The sequence below is a fragment of the Xenopus laevis genome, chromosome 8L (assembly GCF_017654675.1).
Source record: "Xenopus laevis strain J_2021 chromosome 8L, Xenopus_laevis_v10.1, whole genome shotgun sequence".
NCBI lineage: Eukaryota > Metazoa > Chordata > Amphibia > Anura > Pipidae > Xenopus > Xenopus laevis.
In genome coordinates, this window is record NC_054385.1 from 12,897,049 (window position 1) to 12,911,594 (window position 14,546).

The following is a 14,546-nucleotide window of genomic DNA, read 5'->3' on the forward strand; positions in this document are numbered from 1 at the left end:
CGCCTTTGCCATTTTCAATGACTTATTCTATTACTCTGTATTTGATCTGGAATGTAAATAGCCGTTCATGACCGGCAATAGAATGCAGAGATTCTGAATAAAACGTTGCCTTAGGACTATTTTTGTACTTGGAGTAACATTTAACCGATATCAAAAGAACAGGGATATGCACACATGGCTTTTTTTTTATACAAGAAAAGCAGTAAAAGATTCCCCATATAATCATAGAAGCTTGTTAGGCCAAAGTGGAAACAGTGCTTCCTGGTTTTATTTATTCTTTATGAGAAACTTGCAGACTCTGATACCTTTTTTTAAAGGTACATATACTTATAGAGAGAATATAAAATGACTCCCAATTTTGTGCGTTTTGCCTCGTCTCTTGCACCTAGAAAGTTATCCCTATATCCTACAACATGATGGGTGTTTTCACGGAGGAGAAGTAGGGTTCGCATCTGGCCGGTAGAAATGTTGTTTGATGCCAAAGTTATTTATAGGGAAAAAAAGAATAAAATATAGGAAGGCCGGTATTTTTTTCCAGAAAAGGTGGCAACCCTAGGGAGAAGTAATCGGAGATATAGGCAAAGTCATTTGCCTGTACAGGGCTTTCCAACTGGTGGACATTGTATCCATTGCACATGTATGTCTTTGCTGGCCCATCGCTCTATTCATTGTCTTTATGTAATCAGCGGTTGCATTGTTAAACAGAATATGCATGCACATATGGGTTCCATTATCTGGAAGCCAGCTATCCAGAAAATTCTGAATTATGGAAAGGCTGTCTCACATAGACTGCATTTTATCCAAATCTTTTTGTTTTTTTCTCTGTGATAATAAAACAGTACCTTCTACTTGATCCAAACTAAGGTATAGTATATAGTCAACAATATAATAAGACTTAACGTATGAAGATCAAAATTACGGAATGATCTGTTATGCAGAAAATCCCAGGTCCCGAGCATTCTGGATAACAGGCATCATCGGACTGGGGGATGATGGAGGGCCCCTGAATCTATGGGTCCTGGGCCCCCAGTCCGACACTGCCTGTTATCCAGAATGCTCGGGACCTAGGGTTTTCTGCATAACAGATCAGAGCTGCAAAACCCCTTCTGGCCCCTCAGGGCGTTTTGAAAAAGTCGTGAAAGGAAACCACAAAAAGGTTGGGTGGGAATTTTGTGAGGGCACAAGAGAAAGAGGAATAGACAAAAATAAAGAGTAAAAGCTAAATTGAGGGGTAGGGAAAAGCATGAGGCAAAGGGCTGGGGGCATTTAGAAAAATGAAAGAACTAAATGTTGCAGTGGATAGAAGGGAAGGTCTTGAGATATTAGGGCAAAGAAAAAGAGGGCAACATAAAAATATAAGGACAGAAAATGGATCAGAGGGGAAATTCAAAGCAGAATAAAAAGCGGGAGTAGAAAGGGGAAGGGAAATAAAAGAGTTGACTATGGAAGAAGAGAATGACAGGGGGTGAGAGGATTAGTATTATATAGCACCATCATTTCCCGGAGCACTTTATGGAATATAATGATAAAAACCTGGATATTGTTAGGAGACCATAGAGACCCTGCTTGTGAGAGCTTACATTCTAAAATATATGGTGAAAGTATAGAGAGTGCTTAAGAAAATGAGAGACAAACAGAAAAAAGTAGAGGAATTCCTTGGCATGAGTGTTACCACACTATTGGGTATTCGAACGAGAGGATTTTAGTAGCCCCTGCACATATGTTTGATTCAAGCCATGGTAATATCTCCATGGGGTTTGTATGTTCCCCTTGTGTATCTATAGGTGTTCTTAGCGTATGTCATGCTTCTATATTATAATATTTATATTAGAAAATACATATCTTTAAAGGCGCAGTTTTTTGTTAATTGATTCCTATTGCCAAGATGTTTATTTTGGCAACAGGGTCAGTATAGTGTAATCGCAATGGAAGTGATCGCAGTGGAAACACAGTCTTGGGGGCAGATTTTCTAAAGTGGGTGTTGCTAGTGAAAATTTGCCAGAAATCCCATCCGCAGGGACATTGCCAATTTACAGGCGTACAATTCGCTAGCAAAATCTGGGGAACTGATAAGATGAAGCCACATCCTCCTCAATCTTATGTCAGTGACTTCATATCCTGTATGCCGAAAAGTCATAAAAGTTCTAAAAAAATGCTGGAGTTTTTTCATATTTTACAGCTGGATTGTCTTTAAAAGCTCAAACTATTACAAATTTTTATTTTAAACATATTATTTTTATCATTTGAGGGGCATGCCACACTTGTTTAGGGTGGGCTCATGTCTAGGGCATTAGAGGATCATTTTTGTCTTTTATTTTGCTTCCTTGAACATTCTTAATAATAAGTGGCCACTTCAAGCATTTGCACCAACATCCTCTAATAAAGACATATATATGACCTATATGAACCCGCCCTATTCTAATTGACCTAAGCATAAGAGTACTAACGAAGTTTCTCGAGGCAGAAATGAATGTTAGAGAAAGTTTACTATGAAATGCTCGCGCTGACGAATTACCGCTAGCAGAGACGCAACTTTAGTGAATTAGCATAGTGGTATTGAATTTGCGCCTGGCTAAAAGTGTGCTGCAGCCTTCTCAGGCGAAAATTCAGTCTTTAGTGAATTTGCCCCTTGGACGGAGGCTACACATCAAGTTGCTGTAAATGAAACATTTATGGAGCCAAATCTTTTTTTTAATGGTCCCACACTGTATGTACGCTAACCTTGAGGGAAAATGATCTGTTTTGCATCAGGCAGAAACCACCCATATACTGGCATAGTGCATTGATACATTGCCTGTCTTTGTTGTTATGCCCATGCCAAAGCTGTATTTCAATTCAAACACTATTTGGATTTGCTGCTAAACAGTTGCCACTAGATATTACCAATATATTGGTGGCATCAGACCGTTTCACGCTCAGTAATAAATCCACTGGTGACCCTCAAGTCTTGTTGCACCCAGATAAATGTCAGGACATATTTGTAGGATTTGGAAGGAGTGGGTAGTGTTGAAGTCAGCTGCATCCGTGCCCACAGCAATAACTAATGTTTAGAAAAATACACAGTACAGATAAATGTATCCCATCTGGGATAAACAAAGTTATATCATTTCTTACTGTCTCTTAGAAAACGTGCTAAATAATAAACATCCTGAATATCAACACTCCGTTAGTACTTTCCAGGGTTTACATAGTTAAATCAGGTTGAAAAAAGACAAAGTCCATCAGGTTCAACCCCTCCAAATAAAAACCCAGCATCCATACACACACCCCTCCATACCTGCACATAAATTCTATATACCCATACCTATACTAACTATAGAGTGTAGTATCACAATAGCCTTTGATATTATATCTGTCCAAAAAATCATCCAAGTCCCTCTTATAGTCATTAACTGAATCAGCATCACCCGGCAGTGCATTCCCCAACCTCACTGTCCTGACTGTGAAGAACCCCCTACGTTGCTTCAAATGAAAGTTCTTTTCTTCTAGTCTATAGGGGTGGCCTCTGGTACGGTGATCCACATGTAACATAACTGTTTGTACTACAAACTTTAAACGGCAATAAAGCAGTGCCACAGTCCTCTGAGGGAGACCAGTGCCGCCATTAAAAAATCACGGGGCCCTGTACAACAAAATTTTCTGGGCCACGCCCACCCCGGTCACCAAGCCCCAACCCAGATCCCACCCGTATTACAGTTAAAAGAACACAGAGACATCAGTGCTTAAAATGGTTATAAAAATCCATTGGTGACCAGGGCCCCCCTATAAGTTTAAAAAAAAAAAAACTTCGGCACCAGGGCCCGCAATAAAAGTTTTAAAAAAATCGTTGGTGGTAAGGGCCCTCTATATGTAAAAAAAAAAGTTGATGCCCGGGCCACCATAAAAATTTTTTTTAAAACACATTGGTGGCAGGGGCCTATAGAGTATTAAAATAATGCATTAGTGGTCAAGGGGTTAATACAATAAATGACACACACTGGTGTTCCGTAGAACTGAACTTTCGGCTCTTTTTGTGACTTTGGCTTTTGGTTTCAGGACTTCAGCTTCGGCTCGTTTCTTGACTTTGGCTCAATTTCTGCTCCTTTCGTGGCTTCGGGTCTTTTCGCGGCTTTAGAACTTCAAGGTCGACTCTTTTCGTGACTTTGGGTCATTTTGCGGCTTCGGGACTTCGGCTGTTCAGGACTTTGGCTGTTCGGCTCTTCAGCGGTTCAGGACTATGGAAGATGCAGCACCAGGCTAAGGCCGGTGTCTTGCCTACTATATACTACTACTATGTATGATGCACATCTGTCTATAATTTATATTCATAGCACCTATATCCCTTCAGTACAAGATCATCTTTGGACAGGAGCCCATCTAGGCAGTCTTGAAAAACCTCAACATCCTAATTATGGGCTGTTTGCTACCTTCATCTTCCACCCAATTATTTCTGTTGTAACAAAAGAAATCGGTCAAACATGGCACTTTATAATCCTTAATTCTTTCAAAAAACCTTAACAGATTCTTTTGGTATTTTCAGATCCTTGGAAATTAGAAATACAGGTTCTTCTCTGTATTCACGATCCTGGGAGCTAGATGTTTCTATAAGACCAATGAGAACCAGAACAAAGTGAAGCCACTAACTAAATCCCTTACATCAACCACCATCATCTGCTACTGCTGACTAAGCTAATAATGGGTACGGAATATCTGTTATGAAGAGAAGTTGGTCAAGTTGGGATCGTGGGTGAGTGCTCAGGTTAGTCTCCATAAAATCTTCAAATTTATAGATGGAAGTCTGCAGGTTAGATGTGCAGTAAATGTACATAGCAGTCTCAAAGTGACTTCAATCTATAGATGCGTACGTAAGAGAGAACTGTGTCTCAAAAGTCGCCCAGTAAATCTGCCCATTAAACCTTTTAACTGGCAAAGACAATTGGATGATGTTGAGAACAGATATTTACTCCCGTGATTGGGTCCTCCTTAATTCTTGGTGCCATAGCAGCTACTGGGTCTACAGGATCCCTGTTTCTTGCACAAATTCTCTGCCATTCATTTGCCATACATAGAGGTGTAGCTTTATCTATGGGTCAGAAGCTAAAAACGAGTCCTGTGCTATTCAGCTTGGGCATTTAAATTAAATATAGTAATTTAAACAAGAGGCCTCAAAGCAAATCTGCAACATAATTTGGGTATTCAAAATATGGGGAGAAACAATCTGGATTAGGGCCCAATGCTGAGTTGCCTTTGAGGCGACAGTGGACACAGGACTCACTGGGGGTGGTGGTAAAAAGCTTTAAATAAAGTAGCCATTGTGAATTGCGTCGGTCAGGGTTTTATGGAAGTAAACAGGGTTTGAGTATATTATGTAAATATTAGTATATTATGCTATGGACCCTACTTGTGACCTTGAGTCAATTAGTGATACTGGATCTGCTCAATAGTAAACTAGTATAAAGATAATCCTCAAGTGTTACCTTTTTTTCTCTCTCTTTTTTTAACTGTATCTTCAGTTCCCGTTTCTTCTGCCCTTTCTGCTTCCATGTTCTTGCTGATGTTATTTTACATTATTTCATCACCCCTATTGTAGCTTCGTAGCACCTCTCCTCTTGCCTTTGTCCTTTTAAACCCTCACCTTTCCTTTTTTCACAGACCCGTTTTTACCGGCTAGTTCCACGTAGCTTGTGACAAATGAAAATCTAGGCACTAGGCTACTTAAGGGTGATTTTCTACTGGGTAATCAGGGCACTCAGTATAATGGAAATGCAACTTTTATTGTTTTTAAAGAGGTTTTTCCCCTTTAAATAAACATGTAGTATGATGTAGAGAGTGATATTCTGAGACCATTTGCAACTGGTTTTCATTTTTTTGATTTTTGATTTATTCAGCTTTTTATTCAACAGCTCCCCAGTTTGAAATTTCAGCACTCTTATTGCTAGGGTCCAAATTACCCTAGCAACCATGCGTTGATTGGAACATGAGATTGGAATACGAATAGGAGAGGCCTGAATAAAAAGATGAATAACAAAGTAGCAATAACAATACGTGTAGCCTAATATAGCATTTGGTTGTTTTTTTTTCAATGGGGTCGGCGATCCCTATTTAGAAAGTTGAAAAGAATCACAAAAAGAAGGCAAATATTTTAAAAACTATAAAAAAAGAAACAACAAAGACCAATTGATTGCTTAGAATTACTTAAAGATGAACCACCCCTTTAAGAGTAAGTTTTTTTATTTGTTACTAATTATTTTTTTCCCCACCCTATCAAAACAATTAAAGGGACAGTGCTGTGTCTTCTGCCAATAAATGAATAATTGTGCTTGTGCCCAGTACACATCTTCAACTGTATTCTCTTGAGCCATTGATTGCTTTGATAGTAGGGATGCACCGAATCCACTATTTTGGATTCGGCCGAACCCCGAATCTTTGGCGAAGGATTCGGCCAAATACCGAACCGAATCCGAACCCTAATTTGCATATGTAAATTAGGGGTGGGAAGGGGAAAACATTTTTACTTCCTTGTTTTGAATCCGAACCCTAATTTGCATATGTAAATTAGGGGTGGGAAGGGGAAAACATTTTTTACTTCCTTGTTTTGTGACAAAAAGTCAAGCGATTTCCCACCCGCCCCTAATTTACATGTGTAAATTAGGGTTCGAATTCAGTTCGGCCGGGCAGAAGGATTCGGCCGAATCCTGTTGAAAAAGGCCGAATCCTGGCCGAATCCCGAACCGAATCCTGGATTCGGTGCATCCCTATTTGATAGTATAGAGAACATCTAATTTTGCCCAAAATAAATGTGTGTGAGCATTTAGTAGAGGTGCTCCTTGTGTATACGGGTATGGGATCTGCTATACGAAAACCTGTTATCCAGAAAGCTCCGAATTTCAGAAAGGCCCTCTCCCATAGACTCAATGTTATCCAAATAATCCATATTTTAAAAATGATTTCCTTTTTCTCTGTAATAATAAAACACTCCCTTGGATTTGATCCAAACTAGGATATAATCTTATTGAAAGCAGAACCAGCCTATTGGGTTTATTTAATGTTTACATGATTTTATAGTTTTAATGTATGAAGTTCCAAATTATGGAAAGATATGTTATCCAGAAGCCCCAGGTCCCGATAGGGTTGGCACCTTTCCTACATTCAGAATCCTGGCAGGGGGCGGTACCCGTGACGTCAGAGGCGGGACAGTGATGCAAAGTGGCGGGCCTGTGACGCAAAGGGGCAGGAGTGTGACATGGCAGCCTGTGATTGGCCATAACAACCGGAAAGCGGGTAACAGGCTTGCCCAGTTTTCTAACTTCTGGGCAGGTGGCAACCCTAGGTCCCAAGCATTCTGGATAACTGGTCCCATACCTGTACTGCACTGGACTTGATCATAAAAAACAACTTATTAGAATGGTTAACTAAGGTAAAAAAAAAAAGCTAAATATAAAATAAAACTCTTACTTGACAGGAAGGCTCTGATGAGAGGAGAGTCCGTCTGGCAAGGAAAGAACAGCTGATGGGTTTGAATTCTGCATCCTGAAACAATCCAAGCATTTAAGGTCAATGACGCTTGGTAAGTGTGTGACTAATATACAAACACGAATACTTTAATCTCGTTCAATAGTGATTATTCAATGTGCCCACCCTGGGGCAAATATAACCACTGACTGGAGACACTGAGTCTAAAAGGCACATGGTACTGATTTAATAGAGCAGTTGCAAAGCTTTATTTGTAACACTAATGGAAATCCGGCTGTATTTCAGGATATATTTGAGCTTTACCATCCGCAAACTTAACGTTTTTGTACAGTAGGAATGGCTGCAATGTAACAAGAGACATTAAAGGAGAAGTTAAGGCTTGCAGCGCTTGGGGTGCCAAATGTTAGGCACCCACCAAGTGATTGTATTTACTTACCTGAAACCCCGGGCCGGTGCTCCTATGAGCAGAAAACTGCACTGGCCCGGGGTTATACCAGTGAGCAGGAGTGATCTTGTTCCGTCTTACTCCTTCTTCGGACGGCTGCGCATGCACAGTAGAACAAAAAGCCGAACTTTAACTAAAAAATCGCTATTTCGTTCAACTGCGCATGCGTTTGCCCTGGAAAATTTGAAGACAGAAGGAGACGGAAGTGGATCACTCCATGGTGCTCACTGGTATAACCCCGGGCCGGTGCAGTCTGCCTGAAAATGATGTCATAAGCAATTGTTTACCCAGGATATACAGCCAGGTGTCCACCAACATGTGCTCCTTTAAAGAGCCACTGACTGTACCCTCAAATCTGCCTGCAGCAATGTACCAAGTACAGGAGCATAACAGGGGTATAACAGGGGTATCTCTCTAAAAACTATGGGACAGTTATTACAAAGCTGTAATATTTTGGGCCTTTTTCATTTTCTCTTACCAGCCGTAACATTTAAGCTTTGTCTGGCTGTTTTTTTTTTTATTAATGGTGACAAATTAGTCTACTGTGACTATGCCACCAAGCACTGGGTAAGAAAACCAAGGGAAGACCAAAAACCTTGTGGACAGAGCATTAAGTGACCCCGGCTGCTTATCTTACATCTTGGGCTGGTGCCCCCTTCTTTAATAAATGTTCAGGTGTAGATGCTGTCCTTTTACAGGTGCATCTTACCTGCACCTGCACTGAGTATTCCAGTATTCCATCACTAGTGGGAACCGGTCGTTTGTGGGTCCTATAATTTTGCAGGTTAGGGTCGGGTGTGAGTTGGGTTTTTCTTGACCTGCACATCACTACAGACAATATAAATGAGGGCCTGACTTTGAGTATAATTGGAAATAACCCATGCTGTATTAGAGTAAAAATGAAGAGTCTTACTTTTAAATATTTTTGGTTCTGGTAATATAAATATCAGCCGCCACTGGCTGCAAAGACTGCACACACACAACTATGTTTGAGTTGCATTTAAGCATAAGGCCTTATTTCTAAAGTCTTGGGCAAGATGTAAAGATTAGAAGTATATTAACAGGCCAATCCCTGAGACACAATTCATTTGGCTCTTATAATGGAGCCCTGAGAGTTGCTCCGTTCTCTGAATGCAGTGCTGAATGAGTTTGGAGGTGCTGCACCAATAATGGGTGGCATGAGGCTGTCCTTGGATACCCCTTAGCTTGCACATCACTCAGGCTTGTCACATACAGCACAGGACCTAAATAATATTTAATTGGCTCCTGTTGGGCCCCTGCAGGGGCATAACTATAGAGGAAGCAGTCCCAGCAGTTGCAGGGGGCCCAGGAGGTAAAGGGGCCCCATAAGGGCTTTATTCATATACTATTTCAATAAATATTTATTACAGTGTCTCTACCTAGACAGGTTACCACTGGGAAATGGAATGTGTGCAGTTGAAATACTTGAAAGCTGGAAGTAAAGGTATTGGTGCTGGGTAGATATTCCAACTGTCCATGTTTTGGTGGTATTGATTCTTCATTTTTAGTTTGGGGATGATGGGAGATATGTCAACTAACCCCGTGTCCTTGGGGATATAATGATCCATACTCTGGACGTTTGGAGACATCAAAAGTTCATGTTACCATTTAGAGTGAAGAGCAGGGGTCCTTGACCTTTTTTGAGCCACATACAAGTGTAAGTTGGGAAACAACACAAGCATGAAGTCCTGGGGATGCCAAATAAGTAGTGAGATTGGCTATTTGGTAGCTCCAATGTGGACTGGCGACCTACAGGAGCCTCTGTTTGGCAATACACCCATTTTTAAAGCTACCAAAACTTGTCTCCAAGTCAGGAATTAAATAAAGAGCACCTGCTCTGAGGCCACTGAGAACAGCATCCAAGAGGTTGATGGGCAACATGTTGGTCATGAGCTACTGGTTGGGGATCACTGGGGAAGAGGATCCAGTGACTGGATCATTATCACCCAAATGACATGGAAATAGGAGCTTCTCAACCATTACTAAACACTGAGTGCTTGGAGTTATTAGGCAAAGAAAATCACTTTTGGTGCTAATTCTAATCTCTTACATCTTACCCCAAGCCACTGCTCCTCTATCATAAACAATGCAGTAGCATGGGAAAGTTTTTGGCAGGGCAGGCCACCATTGTGTTCTTTGCCTTGTTATGCCCCTTCGCCCAGGGTCCCCCAACCTTTTATACCCATGAGCCATCTTTAAATATAAAAAAGTTGGGGAGCAACACAAGCATGAAAAAAGCCTGGGATCACTGACCTACACTGGAGGCAAACATGAACTACAAAATGTTTCCCTACCAGTTCTGTACTGCCCATGTGCAAGTTTTACAGAACAGGATTTCCAGCCCTGGGTAATAAAAAAGGTACATGGTTTTCCATATTACTACAGCAATTGCGTAAAAACCAAGTTTATGACCAAATAAAATCTCCTGTAGGCTGCCAGTCCACATAAGGACTACCAAATAGCCAATCACAACCTTTATTTGGCACCCCAAGAACTATTTACGCATTTGAATATGACTCATGGGTAAAAAACAAGTTGGGGACCCCCACTCTATATAAATATATAGCGGTGCAATATGCATGCTATCAGCTGTCAGGGACTGCGAGAAGTTGGCACCAAATTAATTACTGTGATATAACTGCAGCATTGAATTGAAATTGGTGAAATGAAGATAAACAAAACCCCACTCCTGCACCTGCAGTTATACTCATATGATAAACAAGGCTATAAATACCTGATTTCACTGCTGGATACCGGCTCTGTTGAGTGAGAGACATGCCCTCCTGTGTGAGCTGTTCCTGAATAGGTGTTTTAGGAACAAGGCAGTAGAGAGCCTCTAGGGGTAACTATCTGGGATTCCTACTGACAGATGATTGCTGTTGATGCACTAGTTATAAGAAGGGGAAGTGTTACACAGCTGCTATACTGCAGAACAAATTAAACATTTTAGGCTTTTTTTACTAAAAGAATACGTTCCCCCCCCCCCACCATAATTCCAATATAACTGTGCCCTGTTAAAACTAGAGCAAAATTTGGCTGTTACAATCTGGGTACAAAATTGCCAAATGAATTGGGTACCATCACAACCAGTAAAACCCAATCACGTGACCAGCAGATGAATACAGTTAAAGTACATTTACGGGCATCAAATATAATAGATCATTTAATAGATAAATCGTTAGGCAAGCGGTCCAGGCGCCCCCACCCCAGACCAGTTGGCCAAAACAGTTTTACCACCAATTGAGATATTAAGTTTGGATTCACCAAACGATCAAATAATTGGATAACAGGGGTGATAACGTGTCCACTCCTAAGTGTTTCAATCCTTCTGATAAATGGTACATAACTAACTACTCCATGCAATAACAACTCCCAGTGTACGCCAGGCCGATCCTGCTCATTTTACCTGAGGCAGGCTTAGTTTTGCCGCCCCCACTCCCCACGGCACTCACTTTTCCAGACCGGGACTGGGGTAGGGGGGGTTCGCGTCGCTAGTGCAGAGTGCACAGTTGTGCGCTCTGCAATAGAAGAGACTAATTTCTGGGTAGAAAACCGGAAATTCGGCTCTTATTTACCAGGAGCGGCATTTTTTGCCGCCCCTGGTAACCAGGGGGGTGCTGCCGCCTGAGGCGAGTGCCTCAACTCGCCTCATTGGCGGAGCGCCCCTGAGTGTATGGTAGCTCCTTTCTGGGAAATCCTTTTTGGGTCCGGCTTGTGACCCCTGCTTCCTTCCTGCTGGTGACAGGTAATGAAAGAAAGCAGCTGGGGAGGGGGGATTTCTAAGACTATAGAGAAAGCAGACCCTTCAGTCTGGACCTTCCTGATAGCCAGGCCTCCCTGTGTAGGAAGTAGGGCCAGTGACAGGAGTTGGGCCAGTGACATTGGGGGGCAGTTGATGTGGGGAGGCGGGCAGGTGACGCCAGGGGCGGGACTGATGATCACCATGACTGGCTGATCGCCATTTCTTATTCACTTCGATGTCCTGTCCGGATTTTCCTTTTCACCAGTCAGCCCTTCCAAAAGCTGGGCTGTCCAAACAGGTAGCAACCCTAGTAGGAAGCAGTTGGTTGCACTCTGCACAGCTTCTTTTTCAGTTTTAAATGTATAACTAACATTAGCCTTAAAGGAGAACTAAGCCCCCTTCGGCCCACCTCTCCATCCCCACACAGTCTATTACGTAGAATGGTGCCCCTATTTGAAAACCTAAGATAAAAAAGCAGATCAGTACAGCAGAGAACACAGGTGCCATCATCTTTAGCTCAGGTTTCCAAACAGGGGCACTTTTATTTAACTCAATAGACTGTGTGGGAAGGGAGAAATGATGGGGACTCTTGTAGGAGGGTTTAGTTCTCCTTTAATGATTGGTGGCATAAACAGTGCCGTTTCTGTATCCATTGCCGCCTGAGGCGGCTCCAGTAATGCCGCCCCCCAGCCCGATTCGATTTCCGGGGGGGAGGCAGCAACGCTAGTGCGGAGAGCGCAATTGCGCTCTCTCGCCCTAGTAAAGCCGAATTTCCGGTTCAAAAACCGGAAATTCGGCTCTTAAAGGCACCAGGAGCGGCTTTTTGCCGCCCCTGGAAACCTAGCTGGCGATGCCGCCTGAGGCGAGCGCCTCAGCTCGCCTCATTGGCGGATCGCCCCTGGGCCCCTGGGCATAAACCCAACTATAACTACATCTCTCTTCTTGGTCCTGTAGATGGAGATTGACTAAGTGTTTGTGAGCATGAAACACGTAAGGCTGAGGACACAATCAACATTTCTACTCTTTGTTGAACAACCTGGTGGAAGATTACCTTTATTCTGAGTGCCTGCTCCATTGATATTTTCTGTAGATGGAGACTGCCCGTAGAGCCTGGGAAAACTCAGTTTGCTAGAGCAGAATTCACCAGCAGGTCCGGGCTCAGGAATTCAGCCACCGTCTAGCTTGGGAGCCTCCACCGGGGTCAACTACAGCTCATTTGGAGATGTGTCAATGCCACCCATGGCCATTGCTTCAGTTGCACCATCTGCCTCCATGTCAGGTTCATATTTAATTTCAAAACATTCCATTTCCCTTCACACTTGCAGGCTCAAGCTCAGCTGGGTTTGCGAGGAGGCCTCCCCATCTCCCAGTCGCAATAAATATACAGCTCAATGCAGCCGATTTAGGAAAATGCAGCAAATCTTTCATTGCAACCATCATTTATGCAGAGAAGTTTGGAGACCTCCACCTTTCCTAATTACGCACTGCAGGTTTCACATGGGACTATGGCAGTTAGACGTTTCTTCATTTGACTTAGCAAAACAGAGAAAGGGTTAAGGATTTGCCTTTGCACAGTTTCAGATCACATGTAGTCCTGACTGAAGAATCTGTTTTTATTTGCAGGTTCCAGGTGTACATGCGGCCGAGTCTTTCTCAGCCCAGTGCCATGGTACTGACCAGTGATACAGGCCTCCAGCCTCCATATAACCCTTTCCCTGGCATGCAAACACTGGAAATGGTCACAACCCAGGCCACGTCCCTTTTATCAGCCCCTGAATGGAAACCAGCAGCTGGTGTATGAAAGTCTGTATGAAAGTCACCTTAATCAGGCCTCCCAGATGATGGACTCCCAGCTCACACAGGTAAGCAGACAAGATCATCATACTTGGGCTTTGTAAGGCTTAGAAATTTGGCTTTGAATTGCTTAACCGTTTATCACCTTCTGCAGTTAACCAGGCCAATGCCAGGCTCCCAACTTCAGATGCCCCGATACAGTTCAGTTCAATCCATGATCTTGCCACAGTCCATTCAGCTTCCTCAAGCACAAAACCTGCCTGTAGGGGCTCCTCAGAGAATGCAGACTCCTGTGCTGATGTTGCTGAATGTGGCCTTGGGCAAGTCAGAGGTGTGAATTTGTGTGCTGCTATCACCTTCTTCCATACTGTACCCCCTTCCTTCTATACTGTACCCCCTTCTTTCCCTCTCCCCTCCTGCTTCCAGCAACACGTGAGAGAGTCTGTCCCAAGCCTCGTGTCCGATGGTCAATTAAGAGTTATAAAGGCAAAGTTAACTAGTTACTACTCTGCTGCCATTTGAATATAAAAGGGAGGCAGCTTATTGGTTGCTGTGTGTAAGGTCAAACTTTGTCAACGTTTGTGCATAACCCTGTAAGTGCTAGTTTCAGCTCTATGACATGGGACCTGCTGAGCATCAGCCTAGAGGAACATGCTGTGTAGGTAAGGATAAATAATACTTCCTTTCCCCGTCTTTCCTTATAATAATCCAGTCCTGCCTCTCTCATTTCATGCAGTGACTTGGCCATTTCATTGGCTGCTGCCTGAGCGCCGACTTTCAGCATATGCCTGGCTATGATGGCCGCCTGCTTGCTTGTGTGCTTTAGGTTATTGCAGGTAGCTAGACTGGCAACAAAGACAGGCCAAGAGTTAATTCTTATATTTTCTTGTATTCACTATAGACTTGTCTCCCAGGACAAAGCAGTGGTACTTACCCTTTAACTGCTGCAGAAAGCTTTGGGATAATGATCAGTATGTGGAAAGTAGTTGGTACTGCTGGTATTGTCCTCATTGCATTATCTTTAGAAGCAGAACGAGGGTGTAGATGGTGTCGTAACATTTGGAAGACATACGGGCAGAATTGAGGTGTTGA

General features: G+C 42.7%; 1 long non-coding RNA gene across 1 annotated transcript; it reads left to right on the plus strand.

Moving 5' to 3' along the window:
* Positions 1-7,444: 7,444 nt before the first annotated feature.
* On the plus strand, positions 7,445-13,516 carry LOC108704794. Its single transcript, XR_001933678.2, has 3 exons — positions 7,445-7,546; positions 12,615-12,939; positions 13,284-13,516. It is a non-coding gene; the product is annotated as an uncharacterized LOC108704794 (long non-coding RNA).
* The last annotated feature ends 1,030 nt before the right edge of the window (positions 13,517-14,546 follow it).